At 40.1% G+C, this 15,779-nt stretch overlaps 1 long non-coding RNA gene across 2 annotated transcripts in view; it reads right to left on the reverse strand.

Annotated features, from left to right (window-relative positions):
* Positions 1 to 15,779, reverse strand: part of LOC137197379 (uncharacterized) — a 67,257-nt gene that overhangs the window by 4,164 nt on the left and 47,314 nt on the right. The window lies entirely within an intron of this gene.

A 15,779-nucleotide genomic window follows, 5' to 3' on the forward strand; every position in this document is an offset into this window, starting at 1 on the left:
GAAAGCGAATTATCCTTCATTTAGCATTAAAATTCATTTAGGTAAAATTGCTACAAACATGTAAATGGGAAGATTAGTTCTCCCTCACGCCTTGTTGCCCGCAGTCAAAGGGCTCCGCTTGAAGCTCAGCACTCTGCAGCCGATGTTGTCTCCGGGATACACTTCACTTCAGGAGGCAGAGACTGAGCCGACTGCGGAGAAGAGCCCAGCGAGTCTTGTCTAATTGATACATTTCGGAGCGCAGCCCCTGAATCCCAAAGTCAGCGTCTTGTTTTTTCAAACAAGCGAACAAGAGAGAGACTGTTTTATCCATAACAATATGCGCGTATAAATCAATACTCTCCCCCCTACTCCCTCTCTATCTCTCCTCCGCGCAACTATTGTGTTTTTACTGCCTTTGCCGAAGTGAATGCTATTTACACTAAAGAATAAGGAAAAATACGCGCTCTTAAAAAACCCAGGCGACGTTTTAATTGCTTCGCCTCTCCACCATGGCTGGAAAATCCGAGGCTGTGAAATGTGAATTCCTGAGCCTGTGGCCGCTGGGAGCTGTGGAGACAGAGGAGAAAGCCCATGCTTGACTGCCCTCTTTAGGGAGGCCTGGAAACTGTCCGGGGCAGGGACGTTTGGAGATGGCGCACGGCACCAACTATCCTTTTACGCACGGACGTAAACCGCAAAAAAAATGCGTTTGGAAGTTTGATAAAAGTGAAAAAGCTAAGACGAAACACAACCAGTGTGTGGCTGCAATAAATAAGTGCACTGCAAATATTAAAGGAAAATAAAATCTTGTCTTTACATCTCATGTATATTCCTTGATATGACCTTATATTTAATATAAAAACAGATTTTTCTTTGTATAATTATTAAACAAAATATGCCATTGGGGTGAAATTATTGTTGTTTTTACTGCACTTTCATCACAGGAATTTATCCCATTTGTTTCATTAAATTAAATTAGGCTATTGAAATAACTTGATTTGATTTGTTTCATTTCAGTGACATTTTATTTTTTTAATATATATTTGTAAGACTCGATACTTGATTAAACAATAATAATAATTGATTTGAAGGTTTTTTTTTATTATAAGTGCAACTTCTATTGTATTTTATCAGATGTAAAAACTTTTACATGACTGTTATATTTCATATTTACAGACATTTCTGTCACAGCTGACCTACATTTCAAACTGGCGAGATGTGAATGTCTTTTGACTTTTTCCTCGCAGTTTAAGCTCTGATGCACCACGCTTAAGTTTGACTCGTGCTAATTTCAAAAGCTGAAAGTCAAAACGTAATTTGAAGTTAATGATGACGGTTAGGACTACACTCTCTCTGTCTCTCTCTCTCTCTCCTCCACACACACACACACACGCACAAACACACACTGACCGCAGAGTGAACTGTCAAAGTAATGAATGAAGCAGAAATGTGTTCCAGAGCAGTGGAGGTGCCCGGACAGGCCTGTCTTCCTCCCACAACAACGCAGATATTTATGCGCCTTTATGGTTGAAACAGGGAACTTGGACATGTAACCGTGCGCCTCATGTTCTCTGCTACCCTACAAGCCACGACAAATCTCAACGGCAATAATTTGCGTAGGCTTATTAATTCAAATCACCGGGTTGTTACTGGTTGCTGAACGCCGGGGCCTGTTAATACACACTGAAAGCAACAATTTGACTGAGCTGAATTTGGAGCTTAAAATTATATTTAATGCGCAGTTTTTGGCAGTTGAAGCGCGCACGCACAGCATTTTGTGTCTTCCCCTCCCCGTTTTTAAGGCAGTTGATCTTGGTTATATTTTAGTATAAAAAATAATGTTTGAGAGATTTTTATTAGCTTTTAAAAATTTGAATCAAATAAAAATCACAGGTTAGGCCTTAAATTTCATATGACTAAACCTGAGTGGCCACAAATCGAAGCACTATAAATTATCTTATTCTCCTCCAGAGAGCCAGGAGTTAAATGTTGGCCATAAAATTTGCAGATTATGTAGATTAACTAAACCAGCTCCTACTGCTTTCAGCCTTCATAACTACAAGGTCCAACTCGAGGGAAAAATAGATGCAAAAATAATATTAAAGATTTGACATGAGCGCGCGATAAGACAATACTCGACCAATCAATGCCAAAACCAATCAATGCCCCATATTTTCCAAAGCGAAAATCATTAGACAGGAAATGCACATGTGGCCGAGATGACATGTTAATATCTGAGCTACTTTATGAAATCAATACACATACAAACACAAATTAAACTGTAGCCTACAAACGCCTCGCAGGACAAACTTTCCAACTCTCTCTCCCCCCCTCAAAAAAAAACCTCCATCTTCAAAGGTCGCGCGGCAGCTGGTTTTGAAACAAAAGGAGGAAAAAAAAAAGGGAGGGAGAGAAAAACAAAAATCTGTTGGTGGGGAGAGAGAGAGAGAGAGAGAGAGAAAGAGAAGAGAGGAGGACTGTTGAGCGGGGGCCATTTTGGATGTCATCTGTCTCCTTGGCGACGGGGCCCCGGCCCTCAAAAGCCCCTTGGGCGCACGGATTGTTTGAGAGGAGCCCGCTATTTTCTGCAGCATCATTTATCACTGTCACCACATAATGATTCCCCTCGCAGCTCCTTATTGATGTTTGTAATTGCATTATCTCATAAGGGGGGATGATCAATGGAGCCGAGAGGAGCATCGAGGGGTCAGGAGATGCCGGATTGCTGTTTGTCCATTTAATGCAACCAGGCTCTCATTATCTGCAGCCTCTCTGCGTTCAGGCTAAGTAACGTTTGGTCTGCTCTCCTCTGAGGTTTCACAGAGAGGAGAGGAAGAAAAGGAGGAGGAGGAGGGGAAAAGCTCGTTTCATTTGTTTAACCCCAAGCCACTGCAGATAAAAAAAAAAATAGAAATGCAAAGGGGAGAGTGAAAGTAACGTGATTAAGTGTTGTGTTATTAGTTCCATTAAGTCTGAAAAACGAGATTCTGAATTAAAGCGCACAGCTTTAGGCTCTTGGGCATCAGTCTTGTAGTGGTCATAGAACTTGCGATGATTAAACATATCTATAACAACGTGCCTTAGCGGTTTAAGCGGTCAAATTGACCTTATGCATATAAAGAGAAAGAAACACCAAGCGAATATGGGGAGAAATTATTTTAAACTAGGATTCAGGTAGTTTTTTTTGCTCGCTCCGTGGATAGAAATAGAGAGATATTGAGAATTGAGATTGTAAAGTTTCAAACTCAGCGATCAGGAGCTTCGGGGTCAGACGATGCTGTTTGCAGAAGTTCGTGTTGGGGAGATGAAGTCATGAGATCCAGTTTCAGAGGCCGACTGAGGCCCCCGCGCCAAACAAAATGCGATACTCTCCCTCTCAAAAAGACCATAAGGAACACCGACGTAATTACTCTGACATGAGTAACTTCAAGCGACCCCCAACTTCACGCACACACACGTAGCAAAACTCTTATCACAAACATTTCTCTGTCACATTTAATATAGGTAAAGGCCACGGTGGCGACGTTTTGAATGGATAGACTCAATATAAATATCGAAAACTCATTTTCATCTTTTAAATAAACTTTTATTATTTGAACCGACAGATGTGCTCAGAAATAAATCGTACATAATATGCAAAAAAAGCGTACAACCACTCAAACAAACCGTTAAAGTAAAAGCTGCTTTTGCAAAAATAAAAACTAATCTGGATGACATCAAAAGATTCAATATGAATTTAAAGGGTCCTTTGCTACTTTGGAATATTTCAAAAGCTTCTTTACAGCACTAAAGCTGTTCTGTGATACAAAAAAAGCATTTTCTGACGCTGTGTAAACTTTCTTATTTAGTTTCTGTGGGAGAGGCGACGGCTGCGGCTGCTGGGTGACGTTCTGCAATATTACAGCAAATGCGCTACGCGTCATGGCGCACAAGGGGGGCCTGTCAGCAGGTATGAGTGTGGATATGTGGGCCAAGGACCGGAGACATGCGTACTAGTGTGTGCCAGACACAGGCAGTGACAGAGAGCCCGGCTCAGACAGATCCTACAGGTAAACACCCCCGTGACTGGTTTGTGGAGAATTACGCACAGCTCGTTCAGAGCAGGAATCTTCAACTCGGGATGTTTTGTGGGCGCGTGGTGTGTTTCTCCACTTTCCAGCTTATGACCAGAGACATCCGGTGCTTGGGATAACATGTTTTTGGCCTCGGTGTGTCCCTGCTAACTGCTCCTGTTGCCGAGAGGGAGACGCCGCTGGCAGCGCACCTTTCCAAGGCAGAGAAGCAAACCGCGGCTGGTTCATAACCAGAGATGTTTCTGTCAGCACCTTCCTGAATATCACCTCTCTCTCTCTCTCTCTTTCTCTCTCCCTCTCTCTTTCTCTCTCTCTTCTTGGAAGGTCACCTTGGCACCGGTATAGGCAGGGCAGGGAGAGCTAGAGGATCGGGGGGGTCGGCTCCTCGGCTCACCTGGTGAGGCCGAATCCAATAATAGCGACCTCCCCCTCCTTCCAAACACACACTCACCACAGCCTGTATCCCCCTTCCCCACTTGCCTCCCACCTGCTAGTGGATATAATAATAACGACAGCTTTGGCACGGAGTAGAACAGCGTTGCAACTCCTCTTCTATTTGCTTATGAAGTGATACGTATACCTTAAACACTTATTTACAACCACCCTTCCCATTTTCCTCTTTAAAGAATTAAATTACTCAATTCACAGTTTCTCCCGGAGCTTTGATCCACTCGAGCTTGAACAGTGACTCAGCACAGCTGTTAAGGGTCCCAGAAGAAGAGCTATGGACGCAGTAAAACCTCCAGCCATTAGATATGAGACAGTAGAATGGCGCCATTGTTTGTGGTTATGTGTAAAAAGAAAATCTATTGGACATTGAGATATATTTATTTTCCCTAATATTTTCAGGAAATGTAAGAAATTATTCAGTCGATTAAGAGTCGATTCCCAATTTAGGATTTATTATTATTATTATTATTATTATTATTATTATTGTTATCATGAGCAGTAGTAGTAGTAGTGTTATAACTGCATGGATGAGTTTTAATTCTGCTGTCTCCCGCCTTCACTTTCAGCACAGTCGCGCCATTGAGCGGCTGCAGGGACTGACTGCTTGGCCTCCAAAAGTAAACAGCGAGGAAGCAAGTTGAGACGGGACAGAGGGGCTGAATTCCAGCCACAGCACAATACTGATAAAGTACTGGCCCCGAGCCACGTCTTTCATTAGTTTATTTATATGTTGAGGCTACTTCACCATTCATCATACAATCCAATCTACTGCTCTAATCTCAAAATGTGTTTTGGGTGGTGGTGCTGGTGATGGGGAGCGTTTTTTTTTTTTTTTTTTTTTTAGAAACTTGTAGGGCTGTAATAAAAAGAAGCTTTATTCACTAAAAGGGATTATCATGTCATTGTAGATGGTGATAATTGTTCGTAAAGTGGACCCTAAATGCAACATTTATTATAAACAAGCGCATGTCAGGCTGTCATAGGAGATTATTGCACAGAAATATTTGACATTTCTGAAATGTTTCTACCTCAGTCAGAGCTGGCAAAGACCTCTCTCCAAATGCATATTTGTCACGATTCCAAAGGAGGCACAAGAGGTGTTTTTCATTAAAAACAAACAAAAAAAACCCCCATCTCTTCTCTTATCTTTATACTGGAGTCTTATTGTTGTAGAGAGAACAACATTTTCATCTGGAGTTTAGTCGAAACAAAGCCGGAGAGCAACATCATTTGTGCAAAAATCTCTCCTCCACACTCTCACTGTAGTAACTGATGGAAGGGAGGCTGCTGTGTGTGAATGTGCTACCCATCTCGCATATTCATCAGCTCACAACAGTGATGGGTAAAGAAAAATGTCAGCTCCACGCGCGCTGTCACCCTGTCAGCCGGTTTCCACCCTCCAACCATGACAATGTGCGTCTTCATCACGCATCTCTGCTGTTGCTTTGTCTCTGCTTCTCTAGGCCTGCTAGAAATGTAGCCTCAAATGTGTGCGTGTGTGTGTGTGTGCGCGAGAGTGTGTGTCTGTGTGTGTGTGTGAGAGAGAGAGAGAGAGAGAGAGAGAGCAGGGGTGACTGTAACAATGAAAGCAGATTTGACCTTGTCATTTAAGCATCACCTTAGTTAAGTTTAATTTGTGGAGGTGGTGAGAGTAATAGGACTTAGTCTATCAGTATCTTCAGCAAAAATATGCAATATTCTCCTGGAGGGTATTTTCTATTCTTCCCCTGTGATTCAACTTTCCTTACACTTTTCTCTAATTAAGTAACAGTTTGATTACTGTGAGAGTTTCAGTGGCAGGTTCAGACTCTTGTGCTCAAGTTTACAGACATAAGTTTCACTCTATGTAAAGTTTCCTCTTTATTACAGTTCCTTACAGCTCTTTTTTTATCCAGTTATCGTCTCTTAAAGATAAACTGTCTTCTTCTGTATAGTTTTATTTGTGATTTAGTTGTATTAATCCTTGTGTACTCAATCATTCAAACCTAGTCTTGCCAGTTCTGGCTGCATGTTGATCTTTGTGGATCAAAGGAACGATCATGTTCAGTATAACACAGAAGTTATTCTTAGTGTCAGATTTGGGGTTCACTGCTGTGTATGCATTTTGTTTTAATCCTTAAGGGTGCTTTTGGTTATAATTATTTCTTATTATTCTATTAGTGGTACTGCAGTATTTAAGAGCTCTAATCATTCCACTTCCTTATTTATTTAAAGGCACCCTGCAATTTAAAGGTGATACTAAAAACATACATTGTGTGTATTCTTGTGGTCTAATAAATGCATTGAATGAATTTCCTTCCTCATGAAACATTAAATTGTGAAGCTGCAGGAATGTGTAGTGCTCGTGTTTGTGCACAATACAAACAAAACATTACTCCATAGTGCTACTAGTGGTTAAAAACTCCACAGGACACCTTTAACTTCACTGTGCACAAAGTTATGCTTCCCAAAAATAATCAGAGCACAGTTTTTACTTTACTGATAGATATTGATTTCTACTATGTACCTTACATCAAACATGCCATGTTTCTTTAAGCTGCTATGTAGAATATTTGTGTATTTATAGCATCTTTCAAATTATTTTGTTAGAAAAAGAGACTTCCTTTTAATGGTGTTGAGTGTAGTTTATTCAAGGTTTTTGACTTGCTAATATGTTAGTTGATAATAAAGTACATAGAGCACAAAAAGTACTGTCACTAGAGGTAAGGTGTACCCTGAGACTGTCCACATGGTCTGGACTGTCATATCTTTTCCCGTCGTCACCAACATTATAGACATGTTTTTAATATAAAAAGTGAATAAATGTCACATCTGCAGAGCTGTAAGATAAGCACACTCACTCACAGAGAGATGGCATGTTTAAAATTTTTCTCCACACCAATTTTTCTCTGTCTTTTCTCTAAACCCGGGGATCTCATCGCACAATTTACTAAGCAAATCTCAGACAGGGGAGAGGGAAGAGGCGGGGGCCCTGAATGTGCGTGTCCCTGCAGGCCGACACTGTGCAGTGTTATGCTCGGCGCTGCACAATTTATGGACCATGGACAGTTTATAAGAAGCAATGTAGTCTATCAGAGAGGCAGACGAATTGAGGACAGGAGGGATCGTTTCCATGCAGGAAGCTGTGTTTTGGAATAATATACGCTGTGATAAAGATGTTTCCCCTGTGACGTAAAACAGCAGGGAGCACCAACGGCCACTTACTATTCCAACCAAATATGAAGGAGAGTCTTTGAGCTGCCATACTGTTTTTTCCCTCTTATGAGTCTTGTGTGAAATGTTGAGATGTGGAGACTGTGGTTCTTTTGGCTGCTTTATCCCTCAGTTTAGTTTCCAAAAGTAATTTTTGGTTGCATTTGAGCCTGGATGTAAAGGATAATTATTAAAAAAGCATGACATCAAGTATATTTATCATGCAGTAGTCGAGTGGGGACGTTTGTCTAATGCCAGTTTAGCCACAAAAAACTAAACAAAAACCAATAGTGCTGCTATTCAATACAACTGCTACTAGATCTGCTTCATGTCTTCTACTTGTACTGTAGAGACTGTTCTCCCAGGAACAATGACAGAATCAGTCACTTCAGCCCCAAAACGACATATAATTACATTCAAATCATAAAGCCATCTAGCAGCTGTAGTAATTATTATGGGAGCAAAAGAGGAAGTCAGGTGACATTATTACAAAGCAACAAAGTGTGCATAGGGAGTTGGGTTGGATGGATGGGTCAAGAAAACATCTGACTTTAATGGGAAAGCACTGTTTGTTTCCTGTTTCTAACCACAAGTCAACAATGTTTTCTTAAACCATGACCACAATCGTCCCCTAACCTTAACCACGCGGTTATTATAGCCATGACAACAAAGTACTTATTATAACCCAAGCCATGATCTTTCCCGAAACCTAACCAAGTAGTTTTTGTGCCTTAACTCAAACAAATCTTAACCATAGTGTTGTCACATCATAAATCACAAAATGTAATGATGTCATCTTGCCAATCGCTGCCAATAGGGGCGTCAGGATTCTCCAGAATAAAGTCTGGGAAAAGGCAGCACTCTACAGTTAAAAAACAGCAGAAGGTATTACCGTACTGCAATTTAGTTACAAAAAATAGGAGCGTCAGATCAGGAAACGCTTACATGTGCTGCCCCGGAGTGCATGAACCAACAACATATTTGGAGGACTAGGTATTATAACAACAGCAACATTTGCTACAGTATAGCATCACTATATTTACCACTGTAACACTGCAAAAATAATCTCCTTGCAATGCAAACCAACTTTTTTAAAGTTGTATTCTTCTATTTTCAAGTGTTGCAATTTGTCTTATATTCAGGATAAAGACACTAATCTACCTTCAATTCTTGAAGCAAGTTTAAGATCAGGTTAGAAAACTTGTACGGCAAAAAATATTTAGTTAGGTTTTACTCAGAAGTTACTTGCTACGATGTAGATGGTTTGTAGTTCTACTGATAATAGTCCAAGAACAAGCTTCACCTAGACATAACTTCTCAGATTTAGACAGTAAAAGGAAAACAGTTATTACAGTTTATAATAGGTCATATAGAATTTATTATACCCCCATTGACTTGTGAGCTGCAACCAAAATAAAAGTTCCTTCATTCCAATAAAATGTAGCATGAAACTTTAAATGTTCCCCCTGAAAAATGATCCACTTTTATTATGTCACCACATGATGTTTATGACTGTCAAGTGACTCCTCAAACACTGACGACTCCAGCAAGGCCTTGATGAGATGTGACTCACCCCCGAAATAACAATGTGTGTTGCAAAAGCAGAGAAAGAGCAGAACAAAAAGTGACAGAAGCTTAGAAATGATGGAAAGACATGGCCAACTTCCCTCATAAGCCTGACATCTGTCAAGGCGTTAGCGTCATGAGGACGGCTTGTTATGCAAATGGGTGATGCAGCCCCATGAGACACCGACAGACCAAACCGTGAGCTAGCTTGACATCAATGAAGATGTCACTCGTCTGGTTGGGCGGTGCGTCGTTGCGCACACACACTCCTCCGTTCACCTGTCATGTGGCTTTTAAATAAACCAGCTCTGTTGTCAGTGAGAGAGAAAAATCGAACATGAGGCCATTTTTCATCAGCTGGGTTTATGTTGTTTAATGTAGCTTAGGGGAAAGACTGAACTAGAAAGTGGGTGACATAAGAGCACTGAAACATAACTCCTAAACATATAAGAGTTTCAATGATGTGCCTCCATCAGTGCAACCTGCCGGTGGTTCAGGGGTTGTTTATGTATATGTGAGAAATCCTTGACAGCAGGGATATCAAACACATTCATCTGATAAGAGGTTTCAGAGGAAGCTATAAGCCCCAGGAAACACACTCACACACCCCCACACACATATACTATATGCACAAGCACACATGCATGAACACACGCACACACGCAGCAGGTCTGTGGGTTCCACATGAAAAGCTTTTAGCAGCGTAGAAGCAGCGGAGGACATGGCTATTGTTAAGCTTCATGATGGATGAAGCGGAGGTATGTTAGTGTTAGCTGACTAAAACAGAGCGCAATTTATTAGACTCGGGATAAGCTGGGTCATCACCTCCAGAAGGAATGCCCAGGAACAAAATACCATTTTGAGGTAAATAAGAAGCACTTGTGTGGGAAGGTAACCTATTTCCAACTACGATATCCACTACTTTAAAAAATGGCACCCACTCTCGTAAATTGATTGCTGGCATGAACATTAAGGTTTACAGTGGAGTGAGTGAGCAGTCTTATTTGCTCACAAAGTAGTTAATATTTTGAGGAAATAATAATGTATGACTTTTAAATAATATTGCTAAATTCAGCAGTACTCTCAATGAAGCCTTTCACTTAATGTTGCTACAATCATTCTTTTTTATAGCATATCAATTAAATTAATGATTAATGTGTCACTTAAATTGGTTTGTATTGAAAGGAGTCTTCTATGGTAATATGAGCACTGGGACGTCATAACTAATGAAACCAAAGCAAAATGATGGAGGTAATATATTGTATGTGTATGTTAGTGAGAGTATAGAGCATATAAATGCTGAAATGTTTAAACTTAATACATTCATGCATTTCGCTGCATTTATGCACAATATACTAATAAAAGTAGAAATAAACAATGTAGGCTTAATTCGTAGTTTTTCGTGGATAAAATGTCTCCCTTTTCTGAAAATCAAAGCAAAAGACACTGGCACAAATGAAAGTATGGTACATTTACTCTGTGTTTTTTTGTTGCTGAATTCTTATTAAAATACAACATTCAGCCTTTGCAGCTAAACAAACACAAAACAAATTTCCATGTGGACAGGTCAACAGTCTGTTCCTGCACTGGGTAAAAATCGAAGGAACGAAGAAAAACACAAGACTTTGTAAACAAGGCATATTACGTTACACTCTATGTTGTATATTCTAAATATATACTGACAGATCATAACATCTGGTTTCATACTTGCCATGACTGGATGATTAATCAAGTATGAGCTCAATTCCTAAACGTTACTATTGTGACTTGAAGGTAATGGTTCAATAATTATCTTGTAGGTGTGTTACAGATGACTTAGCAAATCATCCAGAGGCAGTGCAGGTGACTAAATATAGACAACTACCAGGAAGCTTGGATTCCTTGTATGTACATAGATTGGCATCACACTGTTAGAGTAATGGTAAAAGTAAAACTGAATTATCTGACTGGTACGCTACAGTACACAGTAAACTGTCTCACCATTAGGCTTGATTCCTTAGCTTGAGGCTTGAGGTATCAGGTTAATTTCACAAGAAAAATGAAGCGTCAGTATTAATATGCAATTGCTGACCATCAGTAATGCTCACTTCATATTAGCTTGTGTGTGTTAATTTGTATTTACAAGACACAGACAGCTAAACACATTATTATTTGCTATTATTTGCTGACAACCACATAAATACAAAATTATTCAGAGACATGATAAAATGTTGACATGTCTAAAAAAACACCAGCATCCGGTGTTTTTTCTACATATGCCTGCACATCAACAGTGTTGTGATGTGTGTCAACATGTTAGGAAAGTAGCAAATGTTGTGATGCTTCGCATTGTGGCGACATTGCTCTCAACTCCATGTTTGAGTTTGTTCGCGTGATGGCTACATCACATATCTTGCATTCATTAAGAAATAACACTATAACTACAAGATGAAATTAAGTGGTTGAGGCAGGTTGACAGGACCTGAAGTAACGTCTGCTCCAAGATTTGAAGGGAAAGAGTTTGCACAGCCTCTGCTGCCCAGCAAAGTATAAAGTATCTTCATTATTCTCGATAATCGATTGATCATTTGATCTATTATGACACATGACAAAACACCAGCACACATTGTTTTCTATGGAAAAACAACGGGTGATTTGTGATCTGTGTCTTACTTGTCTTGAACTTGCCACAATTTTAGAACAAATGATACTCTGAACAATGCTGCTCATTTCACTGGTAAAAAGCAAGTATATCATGATCCTCACATTACCTGAAAGCTGTCTAAACTTTCCTGTCTTCCATCCATTATCTATCTACATAAGTATCTTGGAAAAACAGGTGCAACTTTTTACAAATCCTTTTTTTCCAGTGTTGTTCTCGGCTCTCATCTTCCTCTGTGACCCTGAGTACGCGGGGCAGCGGTCGACCTTGGCTTCTCTCTGTTATGGCAGCGAGCCTGTTAACAGCGGCTGTAAGTTGTGGCCTTGCGTTAAACTGTGCTCCAGCCACAGTCAATGTTTATGTCTACCAATCAAACGCAATGTGTTTATGTTATATGGCATTATGGACAAGGAGGCTCTCTAAAACACACAGGCTGGAGGAGTGCGGTCCAAGACGAGGGGGTTTATGGTCCGTTGAGCATCGGAGAAAAATGAAGCGTCAGTTAGAGGCGAAATGTTGAACAGAAAAGCTGGTTTGATGTTGTGTTTGGGTTGGGACAATCTAGTGGGAAATAAGAAACGAAGAGGCCAAAGTAAAGGAGATATAGGCCGTTTGTGAAATACTGTCAAATCAATCCTGGAGTAAATTTGTCAGTAAAGCACTTTGCTAAGTCTAATTTGTTAAAAGTGCTTAATAGGTAGATGCTACATGTATAGCACAGGTGCCTGCTGCTGATATAATGTAAATATATAGCTACAGAGTCCAAATCCAAAGTCTAGGCTGTACACTTTCAATCTCATAACAGAGAGAAACCAATGGCTCCAACTGAGGGGGAGCCCTTGAAGCCTCCACACTAAAATACCAGAGTGTACACTTCTAATTAAGTCATACTTTTATTTAATCTTTCTTGTTAAAAAAAAGGATACAATTCTTAAAAATTAAAAAGTGCTTCTCTCAGTCGACTTCTGGTCAAAATAGCTCTAATGGGGTAGAACCTTAAACTTAACTTTTAGTACGTGGAGGTGAGTTGTGGATGGGTTGATAAGACAATGTGCTGTATATTTGGGGCAGAAGTCATATTCTCTGCTTAATGATAAGGCTGTTGTGGTTAATGTACTGAAATTCAACAGCAAATCAAATATTATGATCAGCAGAGGGTGGATGAAATAACCATCAAATGCTCTATTATCAAGCATGGAGGTAAAATAATTTCTACAAAGCTTCTAAATTTCTCCCTTTTATGACTTTTGTGATTATTAAACTCTAACATTGTATTTAACTGCAGTTAGGGGACAGTAGCTCTGGCTTTTATTCATTTAAATGTCATAGAACACTGCATGCATTTGTGTATTTACACAGCAGATTAGGTGAAAAGATTAGATGTCTCCTCCCTGTCCAAGCTTAAACATGGGTGTCTTTGTGAGTTGTGAGGACTCACACGGTTTTGTCCTCAGAACCACATGTGGACACAAAGTAAACATACACTTAATCCTCCTGGATGCACAGATTGACATCAGTTTGTTCCTGCAGGGGAGGTGCCACTCCTCTCTCTGTTCCCTGGCCAAAATGTCCTTGTCTTTGTTTTGAATGGTCTCTGTCTGGACATCTGGACTTTCTCCTCTCTTTCAGAACTACCGTCAAAGTGTCCTTGAGCAAAACGCTTAACACCCCAAATTGCTGCTGAGTGGTATGAAGAGGACTGTGGTTATAATGGGCAGCTTTCCATGAGTCAGCATCCCACTATTCTGGAAACATCTTTGTCACATTGTTACTGTAAATTAAACTGTGTTTCCCTTTAAATAGCCTAGTGAACTGCCTTGTGATAATCTAAGAGATTGTTGTCTTTGTATTTTGGCGAGTTCCATGGTGATAAGAGTTCATGGACGGTTTTGCACTCCTCCCTGTATGGAAGTTCATTAATGACAAAACAGTTGAACTGAGAATAAAACAAATTCAAGCTGTGAGTGAACTGCATGTCAAAATATGAGCGCTTGTGCTTACTTTAAACACAAAAAGAGTTTTGCACTCAAACCTTGTTCCAGATCAGATCTCACCATTTCCTCCAGCTGTTTTGTCAGATTCTCACCACTTGAGATAATGAGAGGGCACTTACCAACTAATTTAGGAAAACATCTGGCTGCTTGGGTCATATCTTTTTTTTTTTTTTTTTTTTTTTTTTTTTTTTTACAGTTAAAGCCTGCAGATAAATGTCAAAATAAATGACACTAGAACTGTGGTGTAGGAGGTAGCCTGATCTTACATAGAGGAATGGATTTCTTCCAGGTTAAATCCGAGGGATTTTGTTCTGTTAGAGCTGGATTGCAAAGGGACACAAGCTGTGAAAACCAACAGCAAGCAACTTTGAAAATTACTGTGTTATTCTATGACCACTTTGGCCGTTTTTGACCAAACAGTCTCAGGAACCGAGGCGCCTCAAGAACTGAACCCACAAATTAAATCAGGAGCTAGAGGTCTCTTTTTCAGACATTGAAAAAATTAGCAAATAAATTTAAGTTCTCTACTCTTTTGATTGCTGCTTGCTCTCTTATTCGCTTAATCACTCTCTTTATCCAATGTATTTTTTTTTATTTTTATTTTTTTTTACAATAGTTGGGAAGTAGACTACCCCTCCCAAGCTTGCTAGGGTTGCTTACTGTGTGAACAGATGCTTAAAGTCCATGTAAAAGAAAGATTTCTTTTTAAACACATTATACATGTTAGAAAATAATTGCTGAAAACATGTGAAAAGAGTGGTACTGAATTGTGGAGTTAGACTGTTTTTCACCATTTCTGTGTTCAGGATTTTTTGGGCGAGCCTGAAACGGTGGCTTGATGACATAGAGGGGTTACTAGCATGACCCCTCCCCCACTATATAAACACTAGTGTATGTACTCATAGTTACTATTTTTACACTGGGTAGTTTTACAAACTTTCATCAGAGACAACTTGGATTCACTTTGGATTATCCACTATTACTGGTGAATGGGGCCATTTTCAGTCAACATTAGCGCTCAAGGAGTTATTTTACACCCAGCTGAAGTGTCCGTTGACAGGTGGAGCCGGCAGCGGCTTTGGATTCAGCGCCGACCGGCTGTGTGGCTGGGAAGTCTCCAGCCGGAGGGAGAGCATTTGCCGGGCAGCACTTCACCAAAAAGCATGGCGTGAGAGGCAGTTGCTCCGAGGGTGACAGCCACAATGGAGCCACTTTTCAGCAGAGAAGTGAGTAATGTTACGCTAATTTTATATACTTGCTAATCATTCAAATTTGGCTGGGTGGTTAATTAAACATCTGTGGTGTGACGAACTCAGAACATATTTATTATCGCTTTACATGGACTTTAAGCAGCTGCAACGCCTGCATTTTACCCATCAATGGTCTTCAACTGCAAAATCTGTCTCACTACTTCCTGGGCCATCGGAGAGACCTACCCCTGAAGCAGGGGCTTTTTGCTGGGCTAGAAACTAAGTCTAATTTTTGATCTGGTTGATCTTGTTGAAACACAGGAAAAGTTCCTGAGTTCCTAGAAAGTATCTTAGAGAAGCTTCCTGTTATGGAAAAAGCTGTTCATCAGTTTCAGCAGGTAAATGCTCTTTGCTTTCTTTGCTTTCTTTCTCACTCAAAATAACTAGACAGTCCTTCTTTTGTTTATCCCAAATAATGTGTTGTTGCAGAAAAACTAAAATGCCTAACTTCCTGTTTGCCAGAGATATTTCCCAGAAAAGAACTACCAAGCATCTGGCGGCTGGAACAGCAGATGTAGAAACTCACATGAACCATTTGGCTGAATCACTGTTGTTTTCTATCAGCTGGTTGTAGAAAGTAGCAAAAGGGACAAATAATATAAAGGACGAAGGGACTTTTTTTTTTTTTTTT

This window comes from Thunnus thynnus, chromosome 14, assembly GCF_963924715.1.
Source record: "Thunnus thynnus chromosome 14, fThuThy2.1, whole genome shotgun sequence".
In the NCBI taxonomy this organism is placed as follows: Eukaryota; Metazoa; Chordata; class Actinopteri; order Scombriformes; family Scombridae; genus Thunnus; species Thunnus thynnus.